Source organism: Choloepus didactylus, chromosome X, assembly GCF_015220235.1.
Source record: "Choloepus didactylus isolate mChoDid1 chromosome X, mChoDid1.pri, whole genome shotgun sequence".
Lineage (NCBI taxonomy): Eukaryota > Metazoa > Chordata > Mammalia > Pilosa > Megalonychidae > Choloepus > Choloepus didactylus.
The window spans coordinates 32495476-32519131 of NC_051334.1; the positions used below are offsets into that span (position 1 = coordinate 32495476).

The 23656-nt window shown below is 35.4% G+C and overlaps 1 protein-coding gene and 1 pseudogene across 8 annotated transcripts in view; one reads left to right on the forward strand and one right to left on the reverse strand.

Annotated features, from left to right (window-relative positions):
* The window catches only part of DMD (dystrophin), a 2178366-nt gene that overhangs the window by 2023400 nt on the left and 131310 nt on the right, over positions 1–23656 (reverse strand). The window lies entirely within an intron of this gene.
* On the forward strand, positions 8401–8875 carry LOC119522611 (annotated as a pseudogene).

Below are 23656 nucleotides of genomic sequence, written 5' to 3' on the forward strand. Positions count from 1 at the left end.
TTGACAGAAGATGTGTAGTGGGCAGTTGGATATAGGCGTCCGAAGCTCAAGAGACTAATCTGAGTTGAAAATAGAGATTTGGGAGATATAAGCAAATAGACATGCAGTCACTGATACCTCTAAAGCGAACAGTATTTATAGGAAGAGGGCACAAGTTTTCTGACCTTCTCAAATACCAGTCTCCTGGTTCTCCTTCCAACAAAAGGGCTCCCTCCCAGTCTATTTCACTGACATATTTTCCATTCACTCAGGAAATAAAGGCATTCTCCCAGTGTCCTATCTATACTTTGTCTCTTTTTTTCTTGGTCTACTATGTTTATTCTTTCTAACTAAAGTGAACCCACCTGCTCTACCTCAACTGTCATTATATATTGATATTGATGATACCAAAGTCTATATTTTTCATTTTGAATAATGCCATGAGGTTCAAACCTACATAGCCAATTCCACCTAATGCCTCCACCTAGATGCAGTTACCTTAACAATATCATTCGCCTTCCTAAATAAATTCTCCTACCCTACTCCTCATTTCAATTAACAGCATCGTCATCCATTTACTGACCAAACAAGGAATGCTCCAATCATTATATAAGTTTGAGAAATGCTTGCCCTGAGGCTAAAGTCCAGATTTTTTAGAACGGCATATAAAGACTTTCACAATTTGACTCTAGTGTACTTTTCTAAACTTACCATCCATCATGCCTGCTAGCAGTCACACATATCCCCTACCTATCTCTACACATGGGTCTACCCAAGCCACACAAGTCAAATTTCTCCATGAATAAGCCATATACATTCTTACTTTTGCCCTTTGTCATGCATTCCCCTTTTCCTAGAACATGGCTTGAGATCTCTCAATCTTAAGATCAGGTTCAAATGCGAGGATTTTCACAATCACTCATCTCCCTTGCAGAGCATGTCAATCAATTCTTCTGATATATAAATACAATTTAGAGACTTTCAAGCAGCATCATGATTATATGTGCATGTACGTATGTATGTATGCATATATATACTCTCTTCCATAATGCAGCCCACATCCCATCCATCACCTCATAAATCTGACCAGAGGACTATTATGTTATTGCAACTCCTGTCACCCAGCATAGCGTATTCAAATAGAAGTAGGTACTCAGTAAGTTTGTTGAATAAATCGAACAATTAATGACTATCATAATTAAATCCAAGATCTACTGAGTCCCATACCAATGCATTTTTTATCTACTTCCCCAATATTATCTCAAACTACTGTTAATTATAAACCTTATATCTTACTCATCGATTCATTTCCAAAAATATCCATTGAGCAGCCACTATATATAAAACCACTTTTCAGTATCTTCTCCTCAAATTTGGCTGGGGACTGAAGTATTTCTACTTTTTACCATCATTACATGGAATGCAAAGTAGAGTTAGAGGATATTCTTGCAAACAAATTGACTGGATTTTTCTGGGGGAATTATGCTCTGAACTAGGATGAAATTGCCATTTGATTCATTTTCATGACTCCTACTGCTCCTAACAGTATGTAAAATGCTATGGATGACCTGTCTGACCCTGTGCCTCCCTGTAAATATTGTTTCTTTCTCACGTAGGTCAAGTACTTTTTACTTGTAGGGAGTTGATGGACCCAGAAATCACCTTGGGAAGCTGTGTCAGCTCATATTGGATAGAAGTTCCCTTCTATTCCCTGCCACTGAATCATAGCATTTATGCTATATTATCAAATTGGAGTTATGATCAGAACCTCACATAAACATGCAATTGCATATTCATAAACATAATCAACAATGCCATAAATATTGAAGATACAATGCAAGAATTATAGAAATATTTTTATGTATATTCATAGAAGTTGCCATGAAAGAGGGCATAATAACAATGAGGAAGAGGTAACATTTTAGAATGGAAGACAAATCGGAAGTCTAAGAATGTATGAAAGGAACTAGGTGGCATAAGGTAGAAAAACGAAGGACTGCTATGTGATAGATGCTATGTATGTTTCAGTCTTGTTTCCTGCAAATTCCGTTTTGATGCCAGGAATATCTACGAGGTACAGTATAGACCAATGGTTAAACATACTCACTCCAGAGTCAAATAGCCTGGGTTCAAACCCCAGCTTCACTTCTCACTTGCTCTAAGACCTTGTGCAAGTTACTTAACCTTTCTGTGCTTCAATGAATCCATTTGTATTTTGGGGAAAACAATAATGGTTCAGAATTACTGAGATTAAATATGTCACTCTTAAAAATGTACCTGGAAATTCATCAACACTCAAAACGTGTAAGCATTTAATGAGTACTAATTATCTAAAATACAAATACAAATTTGACCAAGAGATTTCCCCCATTTAAACCCTTAATTGTTCACCAAGGCTTATAAATTAAAACACAAGTGTCATACTCCATGTCCTCCTTATTCTGATCTCTGTCTTTGTATCCAACTTCGTCTCACATCAACATCTGCCTTGAATGCTGCCTTCTGATGGTGGTAGACATTCTCTGTAAATTCTGTGATGTTTCTGGCCACCCCACCTTTGGTCAGGCAAGATCTACAGTGTCCCCCCTCCCCAAATCCTATGTCTACTCATGATTTTAAAAGCAACCCACACACATCTCCCTTGAAAGTTTCCCCAAATGATTTCCCTGCTTACAGGCTAGGTTAGTGATCTTGGCTCTCTATTCAAATGAAAATATATTATATTGTGATTATCTACTTTTGTTTTTTTTAAACTGTTTTTCATAACTATTTTTATTCATCAATTTCCCAACTGGTTTGCCTTATTTATTTTACATTCCAAGTATCTGGCACATAGTAGGTGCTCTAGCCATTTATTGAATAACAGCTGAATAAGTAAGTGAATAAATGGATGGTGTTCAGGAGTAGGGATTCTAAATTAGGATGAGGCTTAAAACAGTATGTGTAGCCAGGGGAAAAAGGGAAAGAGCGAATGCTCTTTGCTGATCTTAGTTGGTTTAAATACGTTTACTAAGAGGTAAACAGCCAATAGAACTTCACATATTCTCATGGGCTAATGTTCTTTACTACTTGGTATTTTTAAAAATGGTTCTACCAAGTCAGGCTGGGTGGTGTTTGGGTACATATTAGTACTGAAAAAACTGAATGAAAAAAAAACAGGAATCCTATAAACATTTACTCCTGGATTTATCACTACTTTCTGTAGGCCTTTTTATATAAATTGCATAATCTTGTAAAATAGGCCAAATTTCTAGGTGGCAGTCATTTTAGCAGTTAGTAATATCTTTTATAGTATTTATAAATATGCAGCAATTAGCATCTCCTTGATTTGAAAGACAAATTATGAAATGATATTATTATAAATTACACCTCCTCATGTACAGAAGAGTGAAATCTGCTCTTAGTAATAATAGGAATAATGAATACTTCTGTGGTTTATGATAATTTACAAAGCCATTTTAAATATCTCATCTCGTTTCAACATGAATATGAGGGTGTAGACTTGTGATTGGTAAAATAATTCACCATTAATTAGTATGCAGTCTTGAAATACACTTTGGTAGTATATCATAAAAAATACTTTTTGTGGTTAAAAATAATAATTATATAATAATCTATGTAATAATTATGGCAGAATAAATCAAAATAAGGGCAAGGTCTCTGATATAATTTGGGGGTGAAATTAAACACTTGGGTCTGTGGCAGAACTGCTAACCAGACAACCTGTCTTCATACCCTTAACTAGTCAATTTTACTTTTAACATATTCAGTTTCTCTACCAAAAAGAAAAAAACTACATTATTTTGGGTTATATATTTACCTGTTTTAATAGGTTGCTAAACAGTTCTTCTTAAATATAAAGGAAAGCAATCAGCCAAATGTGCACAATAGCCATTTCCAAATGTCTACATTTATGAGATGCTTGGGAAACAGACAAATGCTCAAACACAGGGTCCTTTTGGGGTGTATTATAATAAATATTTAAATTACAAGTTGTGTTTCTTAAAACTTGTACTATAGAATACGGCTTCTGATAGTGGATAGTAGATGTGGCTGATGCTTCATGCCTTATCTCCTTGGCCTCACCAGAGTTCACCTGTAACTGTGGTGAACAGATTCCATGGAGGCTGAAAATTTCCCACCTCAAGCCCCCACATCTCTGTTTCTCTGCATGATGGCATTCTCCGGTTTTAGGAGAATTTGGTAAGCCCAATAACATGGCAGCCCAGAAGTACCAGGGACTTAATTTCCCCAGGGCATCCCTCAGGAAATGAAGGATATTTATGGATAAATAGCCCAGTAGAACAAATGCTAGGCATAAGCTATAAGGTTCCTCAAGGGTTCCCTGTGATAATTAACCCCTATTGCTCCAGTAGCATTTTTATTTTATGTTCTCCCTTATCTATTTCACTTTACCTATTCTCTCCATCGTGCTTCCAGGGATCACCTCCCAAATCTGTACCAGTACTTGTTTCAAAGAGTCAGCTTTTGAAGTAATTCAAACAAACCCGTGTAGATACTGGACTTGGGTTACTTAGTTTAAACATATACTAGTGATGTAGCTTTAAATAAGGATCCTAATGCCACCCCTCAGGTTTCTAGTCTATAAAATGAAAATAATAATAGCAGCAACCCCATAATTTTGTTTCAATGAGTTATCCTGGGAAGCATCAGGTGTAGTCTTAAGTGAAGATTTAGTAAAAAAAAAAAAAAGTGTCAATATAGGTAGTTATTATTTTTCTTAACAATATATTTATTGCATTAAAAGTTTGTGGGCAGTTTGGTAGATTCCATTATTTGCTCATAATTCTTCCTTCCCCCTCCACTTACCATATTTCACCCTGGGTGAATTATATTTCCCATTTCACTGTGGTGGGCAGGACCACGTGACTTGCCTTGTCCAGTGGAATGTGGGCAGACATAATTTCATCAGTTCTGAACTAGATACTTAAGAATCACGATGTGTTTTTACTCCTCTTGGCTATTCCTCCCTTTGCCAGAGGAAGAGTATATACCTCAAGCAGTCACTGTTCCCAGAAGGAAAAACATATGGAGCAGATTCTAACCCCACCCAAAGCTTGAGGTAGACACATGAATAAGAAATAAATATTTGTTATTGTAAGCCGCTGAGATTGGAGGGTAGGGGGTGGGGTTGTTACAGAGCATTTTCCCAGAATATGGCTGACTAATATTGCAGGTAAATAGTAAATATGCCCTATAGAATAAAACACAACAGTGGACTTTGTATATAGCTTTCTCACTTACAAAAGGGAGAGTTAAACTCAATTGTTTAAACCTAAATATAAAATGAAGTATGGGTTTTAAATCGAGTATTAAATGAAGTATTAACATCTCTAAAAAATCTTTAGTTTAGAATATGTTATATTTTCTATCATGTTCTTTCATTCCCAAATCACTCCCAAATCATTCACAACTTAAACATTAAATTTTCTTAGACATGGTCAAGGATAAGCACACAAATTAATCTAGAAAATTATTTAAGAACAAAATAAGTTCTAGGGAAATTCACTGTTTATGGAAGCAGCACTAGCCAGTATTGAGACTGCTCTTTTCATACCTTGTGCCAAACACAGAATGTGCTTAAAACAGAAATGAAGTTCAGGGATAGTCATTCATTCCTGCTTCACCAAATATGGAAGTCTTAAGCCAGTGTTTGTGAAAGATCTAGCCAAAAAGTATAAATAGAGTAAAGGCCAAATATTTTTCCAGCATAAACAGGGGACATTTTACAGTCAGTGAAACAGCATTTGATCTTTTAGGACAGAGTTCAGAAAATTATTACTGAGAATGCAAAAAACATCCTGGGATCCAATCAAAGGAAGACCCACTTTTGCGAGTTAATCAGGTGTCAATGCTAATAGATGATCCAAGTGGCAGAGCAGAGAAAGTTCAGGGTCGCACAATCAATTTTTATTCAGCTTGAGGTTGCTAATACTGATGACAAGTGGTTAACGGCAGCTTCTTCCAAGATCCTTAATGAAATTTTTTTTTTCTTTTTTTACTTTATTAGGCCACTCAATTTTAAAAAAGTATTTCTTTTCTAAGCCCTTTGCCAAGACTAGACTAAGAGCACTTCCACCAGTGCATAATGGATAAACTCTATACCTTGCTCTGCCTAATAATTTAAATAGATATGAATTTATGTTAGCATGCAAATTAATAAGGAATTTTGAAAGGTTCCCAAGGTAATCTCATTGTTTGTATTTGGATGTAACTTAGTTGAAATTGTAAAGGAAAATATAACTTTGAACTCGAAAAGATTCAGAAATTGCAGTGAAAAATTGGATTCTTACTAAGGATGTAATATAAACGGGAAGAGTTTCAACTTTTAAAGGAATTTGCTGAGTCAAAAATGAGCTCTTTTTAACTCTTAACTTTCTTCATTATATGTTTACAAATTCTGAACTCTAGTACATACAAATGGAATTTGATGGGCAATACACACACATATGCATTTTATATATGCATATCATATATAATTCTATATTCTTACGTGTTTAGATTTGAATAAATTGCAGCATACTGCCAGCATTTCATTTTGATTAGAGAGTATTAAAATGATATTAACTGGAACGTCCTGAATTTCCAAAGTTTGTAAATTGAAGACATATTAATTGCCAAATTTTATGATTAATTGGGCCATGCTAAATTTCTACTAAGTAGACTACAAAGGCATGAGTTTCCTGAGTTATACCTTTCTGAACCATACTACCTGAGTTTGAATTATAGCTCTATGACTTATTAGCAATGTGCCTCAGTTTCCTCAACTGTGAAGTAATGATAAAAATAATACTGACACAGCTTTGTTGAGAGCTCTGGATTAATGTTCCTAATTGAGCCCTGGCTCTAACACTAACTAGTTCTGTGGACTTCAGTAAGACATTTACTTACCTGGAATTCAATTTCCCCAACATGAAAAAAAAACAAAACAAAAAAAAAACAGGAGTTCAGAACAGATAGCATCTATGCTTTTCTCCAGGTATGAAATGCTATCATCTGATTTTTTAAATCTAGTTTTTCTCAGCCATATTTCCTGGATTCAAAGTCCAAACTTGCTGCTTAGTAGCTGCCTTTCTTCGAGTTAGTTACTTAAATTCTATATTCCTTACTTTCCTCATCTGTAAAATAGGCATAAAAATAATAGCTACCACATGGTTTTGTTGTGATGATAAAAGAAGGCATTATGTTTAAAGTGCATAGAAAAAGTCTGCCCCAAAATAAGTAATCATCGTTACTCTTATCCTGAAATCCATGGGGTGAACCTCTAAAATTGTGAACAAAATTTTATGAATTTCTACATCTGAGGATCTGCATTCTTCAACAGATTCCCAATGTTCGGTGAAAAATAAAGACATTATCCTGGCTTTTATGAATATCAACAATATAAGTTTTACTTTTTTTTTTCAAAAGCAGAGGTGCCAACAGCAACAGGCCCACTTGCATTTTTTCCTACACTACTGTTTTTCAATGATTATTTAAGAGATATTCTGTTCGATTTCTGTGCCCTTAATAATTCATCCTTTTGATGGATCTAGCCATAATACCTGGCATTGAAAAGAAGTGCAGTTAACCTAGGCTTCCTCTATAGCAAAGAAAGCCAGGACTCAATCAGCATAGAAAAAGTGGGCTCCTTTCATATTCCCTTAGATGGTATTCTTCAACTGTCTAGGATTAGGCACTTATTTTTTTAGTCTCTTACGCTTAAGTACACATAGATGCAGTTTTCTTGCAATCCATTTTGTTGCAGAGTCCTTTCTGAGAAAAGCTAAGCTTTTTTTGAGTGTGTGATATCTCTTGGTGCTGAGTATTGACATAAAGTTGTACAATAATTGAGACTCAGCAAGATGGGTATGTTAACTTTCAGACATACTTATGCCTTAATCTGCTTTCTCTTTAATGTACACTTTTCTTCTGTTAAAACAGCCCATGTCAATGAAGGAATCATTTAAATGTGTAATTGATCATTCTCACAGCATAAAGGCACCATGCGGTACAAGGAACAAATCACTCTGCTCTGCATAGATACAGTGAATTCACAGCTTGGAAACCAAGACTTTCAAAGTATCTGAAAATAACAAACTCTCAGCAGAGATCAGTCGAAAGAACGAAATAACTGCTGAACGAACAGTATTGATTGGTAAAGTCAAAGGAAAAGAGGAAAGGTATAAATTAACTTAAACATTACATTTGAACAAGAATTCATAGATTAGGAAATAAAAATTCAAGATAAAGAAATGTCTTCAGAGATGCAAAGTAGTCTGAACAGAGGTAGTTCGTTGTCTAAGTAACTTAGGTGAGGAATCAAAGTGAAAAAAAATAGTTTAGAATTGATACAATGTTTAAGGATAAAGTTGAATATAAAGAGAGTGAGAGACTCTGCCACTCTTTGCTTCTGAGAAGATGGCAGCGCAGCCACCCAAGTTGGTGCCATTTGTATGTTTGGGTAACATTTGTCGATCACCCATTGCTGAAGCAGTTTTCAAAAAACTTGTAAATGATCAAACTATTTCAGATAATTGGAGGATAGACAGTGCCGCAACATCCACTTATGAGATAGGAAACACTCCTGATTATCGAGGGCAAAATTGCATGAAGAAGCAAGATATTCCTGTGAATCACGTGGCTCGGCAGGTTACCAAAGAAGACTTTGCTACATTTGATTATACACTATGTATGGATGAAAGCAATCAGAGATTTGAACAGAAAAGGTAGTGAAGTCAAAAACCGCAAAGTGAAAATTGAACTACTTGGGAGCTATGGTCCACAAAAACAACTTATTATTGAGGATCCCTATTATGGGAATGACTCCGACTTCGAGACTGTTTAGCAGCAGTGTGTTAAGTGCTGCAAAGAAATTTTGGAGAAGTCACAGTGAAGCTGCATCCATTCATTGCTGAAGGCCAACAATGATTCACATCTTCAACAGTGATGGTCTAGGTTTTTCAGTCAATCAGTGTGCTAAAAGTGTATAATGCTTCATAGCTCATAGCCACAACTTTTTTTTCCAATTGACTTATTGTTTTTTATCTTAAAAAATAATTGTAGATGGAAAGCAATGTTGTGTTTGGCAGAAGAATTAATAAAAATCTTTGATTCAGACAATTTATGGGGTACATTAAATGTTCTTAAACAAGTTGGACCACTTATCTTGCCCCAATTACAAAAATAGTGGATCAAACAAAACAGTAGAACCACAAAATACTATGTTCTGTGTGTGTTTTATAACAATCATTTCTTTCCAGTGTTTAACCTTAAGGTACTAATCCAGTGACGACTAGCATTCTAATATGCTTAATAAGTAATTAAGACATCACTTTCAGGCCCAAGTCAATATCTGAGCCCTATGAGACTTTTAAATAATCTACCTCTTTATTAAGTAGATACGTATAACTTGATGGACAATGTCCTCTATTCACCTATACTACCTCTCTTTTTACCCCAGGGCATCTTACTGAATTAGAAATCCCTAGTCATAGGGCTTCATAATCTTGACTGGAAGTATTTTGATTCACACATGCCCAGAGTGCACACTTGTATATTAGAAGGATAGGAAAGAAAAATGATTTATGGTATGGAATAAATCTTTAGCATTATTCTTAATTTTTGTTTATCTAGTTTATTTCATGAGGAAGTCAGTTTTTTGCTCCCATTTGGACCACCTGCCTCTGAAAATTTATATCCAGAAAGGACATTGTATGCTGTTTCATCTTATGCTCACTTTTGACAAATGTGTCTGTTTTATATGCACATGTAACCCAAATGTCAAATATTACATATTGGGGTAGATGGGAAAAATAGTCTAAAAAGCTGGAAAAAGAGAATTCTGTTATGTTGAAGTCCTTAAATAATATGTTAAGTGTTCTTTTATCACTGTTTAATTTACAGGAGAATATAGGTAATTTCTGTGTACTTTGAGATAACTGTAATTTCAAATTCATTTGGATATTTATATCAGAGAAGGCTGTTTTCAAAATAAACTGGGAGTATAAAAATATAATTATAAAAAAAAAATAAAGAGAGTGAGAGGCACTGTTGCATCTGATGCTTAATACAATGCCATGGGCAATTAATTTATTAACTAAATTTATATTCGTTATCTAGATTTTACAAACTAGAGAAAAATAGTTATTAAAAGCTCTGTCACTGAAGATTTGGTAAATTTCCTTTGTGTTTTTCCCTGCTTAAATGCAATTACATTGCACAAATAATTGGATATCCTGTTTTCTTCATTTAAAATTACAACGGGTGGGGGTCAATATTGTTAAAACAAAATTGAAATAGCTAGATGTATTATCTTATATGGCCCCACTAAAATGTACCTTTCTGCCTTGTTTGGAAGCCTTGAAAAATGATTTCACAATTTTTGCTATTAAAAATGCTACAATTAATTTCTATCTGAAGTGAGTCTTTCCCCAAATTTGGGGTCATTAGCTTAGCAAATATTCTCAAATATTAGGCTAAGGGACTCAGGTAAACTATTTCTATAATTCCTGGCATATATTTTCAAATAGCTTCTTTAAAGGTTTGTATAGAATCACATTACTACCAATAATGGATGAGAAGTTCTACAGTGCTGCATTATAGCCTATACTGAATATTTTAGATACAAATTCAATTCACAGAGACGTAGCTATGTCTATATCTATCTATACATGAATACATATATATATATATACACACACATGAATATAGACATGTGTGTGTGTGTGTACTCACACACACACACACACACACACACAAAGAGATACCAGGAATTTGGACTCGGGCTCTCCCTGAATGCCTCCATCGTGGGATGGAAGTATAAGAGAGTGTCAGCAGTCATGTTCTGCAATGTGAGAAACAGTAGAAGCCAGTCTGCAATAAAAGAGATCATACAAAGAGAAGGAGATGTGACAGAGAATCCTGGAATCTTTAGATTGCCTGGTTCCAGCATTTTCCAGAGTCACAACTGAAGTACATCATTTCCTTACTTGATAAACCTTTTAGTCCTTAGAATAAGTTTACACTTTAGAATAAATTCCACTCTTTGTTAAAGTTAATTCAAATTTGATATATGTTACTTGTAACACAGTGTTCTAACTACTAGAACACTCAATAATAAATGGATCTTCCTGTTTAACAGTGGAATCTTTTCTATGTCATATAATCTTCCCATCTCACATTTTGATTGAAAGATGCCTTCCTTCATTTTGTAAGGCTTTGATGCTCTATCTGCAAACTCAAGGAATTCTTAACTTGAACCCACACAGAAAAGAACTGATGACATTTCTAGCCCTCAATCGGTATTTATCTGCCATACACCCATGAGGCTGTTTTGGTTTGTTCAGCTATCCTTGTCTGCATAAGGCCATTTAAACACAAATTGGTATTGTCTTGGAGTTACTCTCAGCGATAATAAGAACTTTCAACTCATGCCAATTATAACAATTCACAAACACAGATGGGGTGACCAAGGAATCCAACCAGAACTTTGTGCTTAGTTTCATTAGATCCAGACTTAATGAGGGGAAAAATCATTAGCACTGAAAAACTTGAAAGCCTTGTTGAGTTTCTTGCTTAAATTTAAGTAATACTAATTGAGTCTGTGATGGGAATTGTGGAAAAGAATAATATGCATATAAATTTGGTAAGGTATATATGAAAATAAAGGGAGGAAGCACAGCCATTGCTAAATGAAAAAGGAAATTGGTATATCACAACCAGAAGTTTGATTTCCTCTTAGCATGCTCGTTTTATAAGAACCACTAATTGCAGGAACCATTTTGATTTGGCATCATCAACAAAGTAAATATGTGAATAATGTCACTAAATCTGCAAATTGGTGACATTATAATGAATTGGCACTATCAAGACATATGTATTTAAAGACAGTATCCCTTTAACTTTCCTGGACAATAAAATTTACAAAGGCAAAATGCCAAGGGCAGTTCAATGTCAAAAATGAATATATCTAAGCATTTTGTTTAATGTTTCTATTGTTAAAAATATCGATTCTCTGCTTTTATTTTACATTTTAACATATCAGAAGGGTATATGAAATTTCATGTTTTAGCAATCCTATGGTTTGTCCCAGAAGGCAAATATAAATGCAAGCATGAAAATTTCACTTTGTTTTCTTGGTTAACTTTGGGTTATAGCTCATCACTTTGCATTAGAACAAAGCTCCAACATCATTATGAGGAAATAAAAAGGATTAAGAATTACGTTTGAGTCAGTGCATAGAATGTTAAAAGTTCCTCTGTCACTAGTGTGAATAGAAATGATTACCCTTAATATAACTCAATAAGGAAGAAAACAAATGAATGCCTATTTTTATTTTCTCCTAATTAACATTTTTGGGTCCTTTGTGCTTATCTTTGTTTGTTTGGCCTGGACCTTGGCATGAAAAGACATTTCATTGTCCATGGGCCATTCATTTCACCTTGGCTCCCTATTCAGTTTGGGGAGGGATTTTTCAAACCACCTGCCTTGAGGTTTTCAAACTCTGGTGTGAACATACTTGAAGGTTCCAGAAAGAATATGAATTATGTGACTATGGATAGAAAAAAAAAATTTTAAACACAATGAAAGAGAATGCATTATTTTTTCGATATTATGGTAAATTGTTTAAGTAAATATTTCAGCTTTCCTATGGCTATTTGGAGTTACACCCCAGCCCTCAGTGGATACACATCCTCTCTTCTCTGTTGTTAAAGGTATTCTGGTTAAAATTTTAAAAGAAGCAACTTCATCATTCTAACAAATGTGAGTATTCTAACTTACTTCAATAAGATAAAATTTGGGAGTCCTTCCTCTACCCCTGAGAAAGGGCTATCAGTCAAGACCCCACTCCTCTCCTCCTCATTTTGCCCACCCCCCCAAAGGCTAGGAGACCAGGTTCTACAACTTTGGACACAACTTTTGAGAAATGTGCCAAATCTCTGTCCAACATCGCAAATTAGGTAACACAAACAGATTCTGAATATACAAAATGTTTGGAAGCACATTTTGTGACTTGAATTGAATTACCAAACCACTTAAAAGTAGCATCTGATTATTTACTAATTCACTAAACATTTCTTTGTCATCAAAATGGAAGGAGGAATGCAGATAGCAGATATAAATAAAACATATATGAATAGCTATGCTCCCATATGTCTTCTCTTCTGAATTAAAAAGTTTTAAAAGGCAAGGGACAGTATTTTGGTCATCTTTTCATCCCCACATTTCCTGACATGTTGACTCACAGATAACGGGCTCAATAAATGCTTATTAAATTCAATTGTTGAAGTGTCTCATTTCCAAACCAACCTTTTCCAAACAGAAATACGTAAGTACACTCAGCATTTCCCTCTAAAACAAGGGGAGGCTATAGTTAATGGCACATTGAACTGGATATTCCCAAGAGGGTAAAATACTTTCAACTTTTCAGTCATAATCAGCTCTACTGATGATGTAGAATGCTGCATAAAATTTTGCCCCTACCCCACAAGAAAAAGTTGGATAATCTATAAAAGCATACTGTTTTTTTAAGCACTCAGAAGCTGTTTCTCTTGAGGAGAAACTGGTCACATGACAAGGATTTTAAATTAACTGCAAACAACTTAAAGGATAGTTCCCTCTAGACATTAGAGGAAAAGGTGAACAACTTGTACGCACAGATGGGAAATTTCAGCACAGTGATGGAAACTATAAAAGAGTCAAGTGGCAATGCTAGAAAGAAGTCATAATCAATTAAAATGTTAAAAAGAAAACTAATATTGAATGACAAAATTAATAGTACTACTTCTAAATGACACAATTTAAATTATTATAAACGTTTATCCTGGAAACTTTTATCAACTTTCACACTTGAGTACTTGATCTCTGAAAGAAGGCATGGCACTAGAATTATTTATTATAAGAACTCTCAATATTATAAGTGCTTTATATTTGTAGTTGCCTGTGTGGTAGGTATTCTTCCCGCCACCCACCCCCATCTTCATCTTACAGGTAAGAAAACTCAGGCTAAAAAAAATGCTAGTTATCTCTCCAAGGTTGCACCGCTGGTAAGTGTAGGTTTGTCTAACTATAAAGTCTTTGTTCTTCCCATTTATAGTTCTGTGCCTCTCATACTATAAAATAAATGAATCCACCAGTCCAAATGGTCCATTTTCACTGAGAAAGAGAACCACTCCGATTGTAACAATCTCTGCCATATGACTAGAAAATGAAACATAGGTGGGCTTCCAGGTAAATTGGAAGGCTTTGTCTAAAAAAATGCAAATTGGGAAGCATATTTCCTTCTCAATACTGTAAGATGATTGAGTCTATCTCTTTTGTCACATATTCAACATGTAATTCCTGTTCAAACTTCCTTTCCATTTTACTGCATCATTTCAAATTTCATTGATAGTCCTAAAATGCAACACAAAAGAGAGGTAGATAATTTCACTCATTCCAATTTGGAAACTTTTGTAGAGTGGCATGAATAGATTTCACTATAATGTATAAAGTCCCAGTTGTTCTTTTCTTTTTTATCATTCCTGGATTGGTGGATGGGTTGGGATTCTCAGGAAAGGAAAACTGAATCTGAATACATAAATGAATGTCATCAAAAGCTAAAGAATTAAACAAAGTTAATGATCATACCCATAAGTACTACTGATTGATCATTTAAGAAACTATGTGGTGAAAGATACTGGGTTCTGAGAGCAAATCATAGTTAAATTTTTGCAAAATGATTTCTGTGGCAAGTCAGCTTATTGCTCTAATTATCTGAGTTTTTGATTTGTCATTGTTTTTGTTGTGTGTTTTGGTTCCTTTTCCATTCTTCTCCTATTGTACAGGTGTTACTCAGACAATGAGTAAACTCAGTTTTACATTAATGATCAAATTTTTACACTACTCCAACTCTGAATCACACAATTTAGATGGAGTGCAAAACTCATTCAGGACTCAGGCAAATATCCTTAGTGCCCAGTGCCACCACAGTGCACACAAGCATGCATGATTCTATCATGGTTGTATTGAACATCTAGGCATCTACTATGGACCGGACTATGGGGAGTCATATTACAGTGGTCGACAAAAACTGTTCAACTTTGTTAATAATTTCAAATTATAAAAATGCTTACAGAGTCTTATTTAATTTAAGCTGCCAGAGCTCCCATTAGAAACATTAAAACATATGCAGGGTAATTATAAATGAAGAGGGAAAACATGATTATGAATAAAGGCCGCTAGAGTAACGGGTGACAAATACGAGGACATTAAGAATCCCCAACTCCCCACTCCAATAAAAAAATATAAACAAAACTGAGTTTAGCTTCAGTTGTAAGCACCATCTGATCTATTTCTTAACATTATCAAGATTCACCGAATCATTGCAAGTTTGTGCAATCGAACATGAAGCATGGCTAATCCTTTCAGAAAGACTACTAGAGTGCTTAATATTTCCAGTATTCTAGTCGCCCCAGTGAAAGAAAGACTAAGCAGCTACTTGTCAGGGTTATCAGGCAATGATCTGCTTTCTGCCATTTTTTCCCCTACTGTTTATGAAAATACACACACACACACACACACACACACACAAACACACCAGAAAATCAAGATAGAAGATATAGGGAAAATAAGTAGAAATCAAAAAGGTTTGGAAAAGTAGCAGATCATCTTTACCTCTAGCCTACAAACACAATCAACTCTTTAAATGTGTAGATGGGATTAGAAGTTTGTAATCAGGAAAGGGAGCAAAATCAATAGATTCAACTCAATTCCTATAACTGGTGGTGGTGGACATTGATGGTAATTTCCTCTCTCTTTCTTCCAACTAACCTATATCTTCTACAAGAGAAGGATGCTTGGAATAGCACAAAGGGCCAGAAGGATGGAGAACAAAAGGAAAGGAACACTTCTGTAGGTGATCGCATGGATCCATCTGCTTCTAGCCATCCTGTTTAATTTTATGTTTATGATTTTAAAAATAAGGAAGAAAAGTGGAAGCAATTTACAAAAAAATAGGCACCAGCAGCTCCAGTTAACTATGAACTAAAGAAATAAGCTGCATGCTGACTTAAGTTGGGAAATAATTTATGTGAACACTATATGTTGCCCTCTCACCTGACAGTGGAGTGCAGAAGATATGGGAAAAAAAAAAAGAGCAATTCCATGGAAATGCTTTATGCCAAAATGCTAATTCAGAGGAGTACTGAAACTGGAGATATAAGACAATTCTAAGTGTGGATTCTGGGCCATCCATAAACAATCCAGAGCTGAAGAGCTGTTTTCAGAAATAAATTTATTTCGTGTTCAATGTTTCTTGACCTACTTCTCATAAGGAAAATTCTGCCTGAAAATTAGCAGGAGTTCATTTTTTCAATTTAGCTTGGAATTTACCTTAAAATAAAACACATTAATTGTACATAAATGCCTTATTAGGTACGTATAAAACAGACACAAGAATATCAGAGGTAAAATATTTCCTAAGGTATATTATGCATGAATATAAAAAATGGAACACTAAAGGATAGTAAAAAGCACACAGTTTAGTCCCAAATAAGGAAGTAATTGGTGATATACTAAAGAAGTGGGGTGTGGGTGGGGGATAGAGGGAGAGAGAGTAATCCTCATTAACGAGAATATGAGGAAGGGAACTTACATTTATTGATGGTATACTATATGTGTGTGATATTGTATTCTGCATTTAATCCCCATATCTAGACTAAGATTTAGAAATGTTGTTTCCCTTTTACCGATGGGAAACCCAAGACTAAATGGTTTTATTGTTTTCCCACAATCACAATGTACATGTAGAGGAACTATAGTGTTAACTAAGGGTCTTTACCTCCCTAACAGTCCCATCATCAGAAGCACAGAGAGAGAGAGAGAGAGAGACAGACAGACAGACACACACACACACACACACACACACACACACACAGTATTTCCTGAGATTGTATGCCTGATCTTAAGTCTCATTCTTGGTAGATAAGGTAGAAACTGGATCCTTGCTACCTTGGGAATGTTCAGAAATACAGAGCTTTGTCATTACAAAACTGACTCAGCACAGTTATGGAAAGCAAAATGTAGGAGGGGATATTTAATCATGTTGTGCTTCTACAAATTGCTAGACACTAAGCTAAGTGTTTTCATGAACTTTATTTCATTTAATCCTTATGTTAGTCCACATAACATATGAGAAAATGGAAAGAGAGATAAATAGTTTGTCAAGGAAATGATAATTGTGTACCTAATTTGAGTGCTTACTATGTGTCACTTACTTAATACTTTAAAAGGATTGAAACATTTAATTCTCAAGACAACCCTATAAGGTAGGTACTTTTATTGTTTCCATTGTACAGCTGGGAAAACAAAAGTTAGAGAGGTTTAGTCCAAGGTCATACAGCTACTTGGCAATAGGTGGGCACAAATTTAAACCAAAACCCATGCTCATCAGACTCCATTAGTAAACCAATGATGTGTGTAGATGAAACATTGGGGAATAAACAATGGTTAAATAATAATACCCACAGTCTGACTGGTACAACATTATCAATTTATCTCTGTTTTTTTTTTCTTTTTAATTTTCCTTCACTTTCAGCTATATTCAATTCCACTTTCACTCTTTCTGTTTGTGCCACTTTCAGCATTGATATCTCCCTCCTCTTTGACCCACATACTTAAAACGGGTCACAAGTTTAAATATGGCAAGCCCTGCAGCCCTGCAAATGATGGGCAATAAAACTCGCTGGTACCACTGGGGATTTTTTAAAAGTTGATCCACACCTACTTTTATATTTTTAGGTTTGACAGCATCTTGCAAATAGAAAATCACATTCTGTCTGCATAGATCTGCATCTTAAAAAAATTTCCTGCAGAGAAAACAAATGCATTATTTTTCCTCCTTACTACAATGCATTTTTTAAAAAGTCAATTATCAGGAATGATTACGATTAATAGCCTTAAAACAAGGTGTGCAAATGTATATGTTTATATATTTATATACATATTTTTTTCAAAGTTTGCCAGTGCAAAACTGCTTTCCTCCAAAATGCCATCAGAATTACCTGCTTCCCCCACACTCTGAGCATCCCCAAGTTATTGGCAGTGAGTAAAAGTGCAAAAGAAATGAAACTTGCAATTCTCTATGAATTTCACTACAAAAAAGAATAATTTGGGGCTTTTTTTATGAAGCAATATCATAGGGATTGGTTTTAAGTAGGGATTCTGAGTATGTTATAGCTTCATTTCTTCCAATACTGATTTAACTTTTCAGGATCACTCAGGAGCTGTAGATGTTTAAGAATTAGAAATGCTCATATAAAACACTTAACCTACATTTATATGTGCTTATAGCATTTTTTTTTAATCATCATTTTATTGAGATATATTCACATACCACGCAGTCATACAAAGCAAATCGTACTTTCGATTGTTTACAGTACCATTACATAGTTGTACATTCATCACCTAAATCAATCCCTGACACCTTTATTAGCACACACACAAAAATAACAAGAATAATAATTAGAGTGAAAAAGAGCAATTGAAGTAAAAAAGAACACTGGGTACCTTTGTCTGTTTGTTTCCTTCCCCTATTTTTCTACACATCCATCCATAAACTAGACAAAGTGGAGTGTGGTCCTTATGGCTTTCCCAATCCCATTGTCACCCCTCATAAGCTACATTTTTATACAACTGTCTTCGAGATTCATGGGTTCTGGGTTGTAGTTTGATAGTTTCAGGTATCCACCATCAGCTACCCCAATTCTTTAGAACCTAAAAAGGGTTGTCTAAAGTGTGCGTAAGAATGCCCACCAGAGTGACCTCTCGGCTCCTTTTGGAATCTCTCTGCCACTGAAGCTTATTTCATTTCCTTTCACATCCCCCTTTTGGTCAAGAAGATGTTCTCTGTCCCACGATGCCGGGTCTACATTCCTCCCCAGGAGTCATATTCCACGTTGCCAGGGAGATTCACTCCCCTGGGTGTCTGGTCCCACGTAGGGGGGAGGGCAGTGATTTCACCTTTCAAGTTGGCTTAGCCAGAGAGAGAGGGCCACATCTGAGCAACAAAGAGGCATTCAGGAGGAGACTCTTAGGCACAAATATAGGGAGGCCTAGCCTCTCCTTTGCAGCAACCGTCTTCCCAAGGGTAAAACTTATGGTAGAGGGCTCAACCCATCAAACCACCAGTCCCCTATGTCTGTGGTCATGTTAGCAACCATGGAGGTGGGGTAGGTGAATACCCCTGCATTCTCCACAGGCTCCTCAAGGGGGCACTACATCTTTTTTTTTTTTTTTCCTTGTTTGTCTTTTTTCTTTTTTTTTTTTTTTTTAACTTTCCCTTCTTTTTTAAATCAACTGTATGAAAAAAAAAGTTAAAAAGAAAACAAACATACAATAAAAGAACATTTCAAAGAGACCATAACAAGGGAGTAAGAAAAAGACAACTAACCTAAGATAACTGCTTAACTTCCAACATGTTCCTACTTTACCCCAAGAAAGTTACATAATATAGCAACATTCCAGTGAACTTGTTCCTACTACATCCATCAGAAATTAACAGACCATAGGCATTTCTGGGCATCCCCAGAACGTTAAATAGCTTATCTGTTCTTCTCGGATTATTGTTCCCCCTTCCTTAATTGCTCTCTACTGCTAGTTCCCCTACATTCTACATTATAAACCATTTGTTTTACATTTTTCAAAGTTCACATTAGTGGTAGCATATAATATTTCTCTTTTTGTGCCTGGCTTATTTCGCTCAGCATTATGTCTTCAAGGTTCATCCATGTTGTCATATGTTTCACCAGATCGTTCCTTCTTACTGCCGTGTAGTATTCCATCGTGTGTATATACCACATTTTATTTATCCACTCATCTGTTGAAGGACATTTGGGTTGTTTCCATCTCTTGGCAATTGTGAATAATGCTGCTATGAACATTGGCGTGCAGATATCTGTTCGTGTCACTGCTTTCCGATCTTCCGGGTATATACCGAGAAGTGCAATCGCTGGATCGAAGGGTAACTCTATATCTAGTTTTCTAAGGAACTGCCAGACTGACTTCCAGAGTGGCTGAACCATTATACAGTCCCACCAACAATGAATAAGAGTTCCAATTTCTCCACATCCCCTCCAGCATTTGTAGTTTCCTGTTTGTTTAATGGCAGCCATTCTAACCGGTGTTAGATGGTATCTCATTGTGGTCTTAATTTGCATCTCTCTAATAGCTAGTGAAGCTGAACATTTTTTCATGTGTTTCTTGGCCATTTGTATTTCCTCTTCAGAGAACTGTCTTTTCATATCTTTTGCCCATTTTATAATTGGGCTGTCTGTACTATTGTCATTGAGTTGTAGGATTTCTTTGTATATGCAAGATATCAGTCTTTTGTCAGATACATGGTTTCCAAAAATTTTTTCCCATTGAGTTGGCTGCCTCTTTACCTTTTTGAGAAATTCCTTTGAGGTGCAGAAACTTCTAAGCTTGAGGAGTTCCCATTTATCTATTTTCTCTTTTGTTGCTTGTGCTTTGGGTGTAAAGTCTAGGAAGTGGCCGCCTAATACAAGGTCTTGAAGATGTTTTCCTACATTATCTTCTAGGAGTTTTATGGTACTTTCTTTTATATTGAGATCTTTGGTCCATTTTGAGTTAATTTTTGTGTAGGGGGTGAGGTAGGGGTCCTCTTTCATTCTTTTGGATATGGATATCCAACTCTCCCAGCCCCATTTGTTGAAAAGACCGTTATGGCTCAGTTCGGTGACTTTGGGGGCCTTATCAAAGATCAGTCGGCCATAGATCTGAGGGTCTATTTCTGAATTCTCAATTCGATTCCATTGATCTATATGTCTATCTTTGTGCCAGTACCATGCTGTTTTGGCAACTGTGGCTTTATAATAAGCTTCAAAGTCAGGGAGTGTAAGTCCTCCCACTTCGTTTTTCTTTTTTATAGTGTCTTTAGCAATTCGAGGCATCTTCCCTTTCCAAATAAATTTGATAACTAGCTTTTCCAAGTCTGCAAAGTAGGTTGTTGGAATTTTGATTGGGATTGCATTGAATCTGTAGATGAGTTTGGGTAGAATTGACATCTTAATGACATTTAGCCTTCCTATCCATGAACATGGAATATTTTTCCATCTTTTAAGGTCCCCTTCTATTTCTTTCAGTAGAGTTATGTAGTTTTCTTTGTATAGGTCTTTTACATCTTTGGTTAAGTTTATTCCTAGGTACTTGATTTTTTTAGTTGCTATTGAAAATGGTATCTTTTTCTTGAGTGTCACTTCAGTTTGTTCATTTCTAGCATATAGAAACATTACTGACTTATGTGCATTAATCTTGTATCCTGCTACTTTGCTAAATTTCTTTATTAGCTCTAGTAGGTGTATCGTTGATTTCTCAGGGTTTTCTAGATATAAGATCATATCATCTGCAAACAATGACAGTTTTACTTCTTCTTTTCCAATTTGGATGCCTTTTATTTCTTTGTCTTGCCGGATTGCCCTGGCTAGCACTTCCAGCACAATGTTGAATAACAGTGGTGACAGCGGGCATCCTTGTCTTGTTCCTGATCTTAGAGGGAAGGCTTTCAGTCTCTCACCATTGAGTACTATGCTGGCTGTGGGTTTTTCATATATGCTCTTTATCATGTTGAGGAAGTTTCCTTCAATTCCTACCTTTTGAAGTGTTTTTATCAAAAAGGGATGTTGGATTTTGTCAAATGCTTTTTCAGCATCTATTCAGATGATCAATTTATTTTTCCCTTTTGAGTTTTTAATGTGTTGTAATACATTGATTGTTTTTCTTATGTTGAACCATCCTTGCATGCCTGGAATGAACCCCACTTGGTCATGGTGTATGATTTTTTTAATGTGTCTTTGGATTCGATTTGCAAGTATTTTGTTGAGGATTTTTGCATCTATATTCATTAGGGAGATTGGCCGGTAGTTTTCCTTTTTTGTAGCATCTTTGCCTGGTTTTGGTATTAGATTGATGTTAGCTTCATAAAATGAGTTAGGTAGTGTTCAATTTTTTTCAATGTTTTGAAAGAGTTTGAGTAAGATTGGTGTCAGTCCTTTCTGGAAAGTTTGGTAGAATTCCCCTGTGAAGCCATCTGGCCCTGGGCATTTATTTGTGGGAAGATTTTTGATGAGTGATTGGATCTCTTTGCTTGTGATAGGTTGGTTGAGGTCTTCTATTTCTTCTCTGGTCAGTCTAGGTTGTTCATATGTTTCCAGGAAATTGTCCATTTCTTCTACATTATCCAGTTTGTTGCCATACAGTTGTTCATAATATCCTCTTATAATTTTTTTAATTTCTTCAGGATCTGCAGTTATGTCACCTTTTTCATTCATTATTTTGTTTATATGGGTCTTCTCTCTTTTTGATTTTGTCAGTCTAGCTAGGGGCTTGTCAATCTTGTTGATCTTCTCAAAGAACCAACTTTTGGTGATATTTATCCTCTCTATTGTTTTTTTGTTCTCTATGTCATTTATTTCTGCTTTAATCCTTGTTATTTCTTTTCTTGTACTTGGTTTAGGATTGGTTTGCTGTTTATTTTCTAGCTTCTTCAGTTGATCCATTAGTTCTTTGATTTTGGCTCTTTCTTCCTTTTTAATATATGCGTTTAGTGCTATAAATTTCCCCCTTAGCACTGCTTTTGCTGCATCCCATAGGTTTTAGGTTTTGGTATGTTGTGTTCTCATTTTCATTCGTCTCTATATATTTAGCAATTTCTCTTGCTATTTCTTCTTTAACCCACTGATTGTTTAGGAGTGTGTTGTTTAACCTCCAGGTATTTGTGAATTTTCTAAGTCTCTGATGGTTATTGACTTCTAATTGTATTCCATTGTGGTCAGAGAATGTGCTTTGAATAATTTCAATCTTTTTAAATTTATTGAGGCTTGTTTTATGTCCCAGCATATGATCTATTCTGGAGAAAGTTCCGTGAGCACTAGAAAAGTATGTGTATCCTGGTGATTTGGGATGTAATGTCCTGTAGATGTCTGTTAAATCTAATTCATTTATCAGATTGTTTAGGTTTTCAATTTCCTTATTGGTCTTCTGTCTGGTTGATCTATCTATAGGAGAGAGTGATGTGTTGAAGTCTCCCACAATTATTGTGGAAACATCAATTGCTTCCTTTAGTTTTGCCAGTGTTTCTCTCATGTATTTTGTGGCACCTTGATTGGGTGCATAGACATTTACAATTGTTATTTCTTCTTGCTGAATTGCCCCTTTTATTAGTATGTAGTGGCCTTCTTTGTCTCTCAAAACATCCCTGTATTTGAAGTCTATTTTATCTGAGATTAATATTGCTACACCTGCTTTCTTTTGGCTGTAGCTTGCATGAAATATTTTTTTCCATCCTTTCACTTTCAGTTTCTTTGTGTCCCTGTGTCTAAGATGAGTCTCTTGTATGCAACATATTGATGGTTCATTTTTTTTGATCCATTCTGCGAATCTATATCTTTTAATTGGGGAGTTTAATCCATTTACATTCAACGTTAAAACCGTGAAGGCATTTCTTGAATCGGCCATCTTATCCTTTGGTTTTTGTTTGCCATATTTTTCCCTCTCTCTATTAATATCCTTTATTGTACCCATACCAAATCTCTTTAGTACTGAACCTTTCTCCAAGTCTCTCTGTCCTGTCTTTGTTTCTCTGTCTGTAGGGCTCCCTTCAGTATCTCCAGTAGGGCAG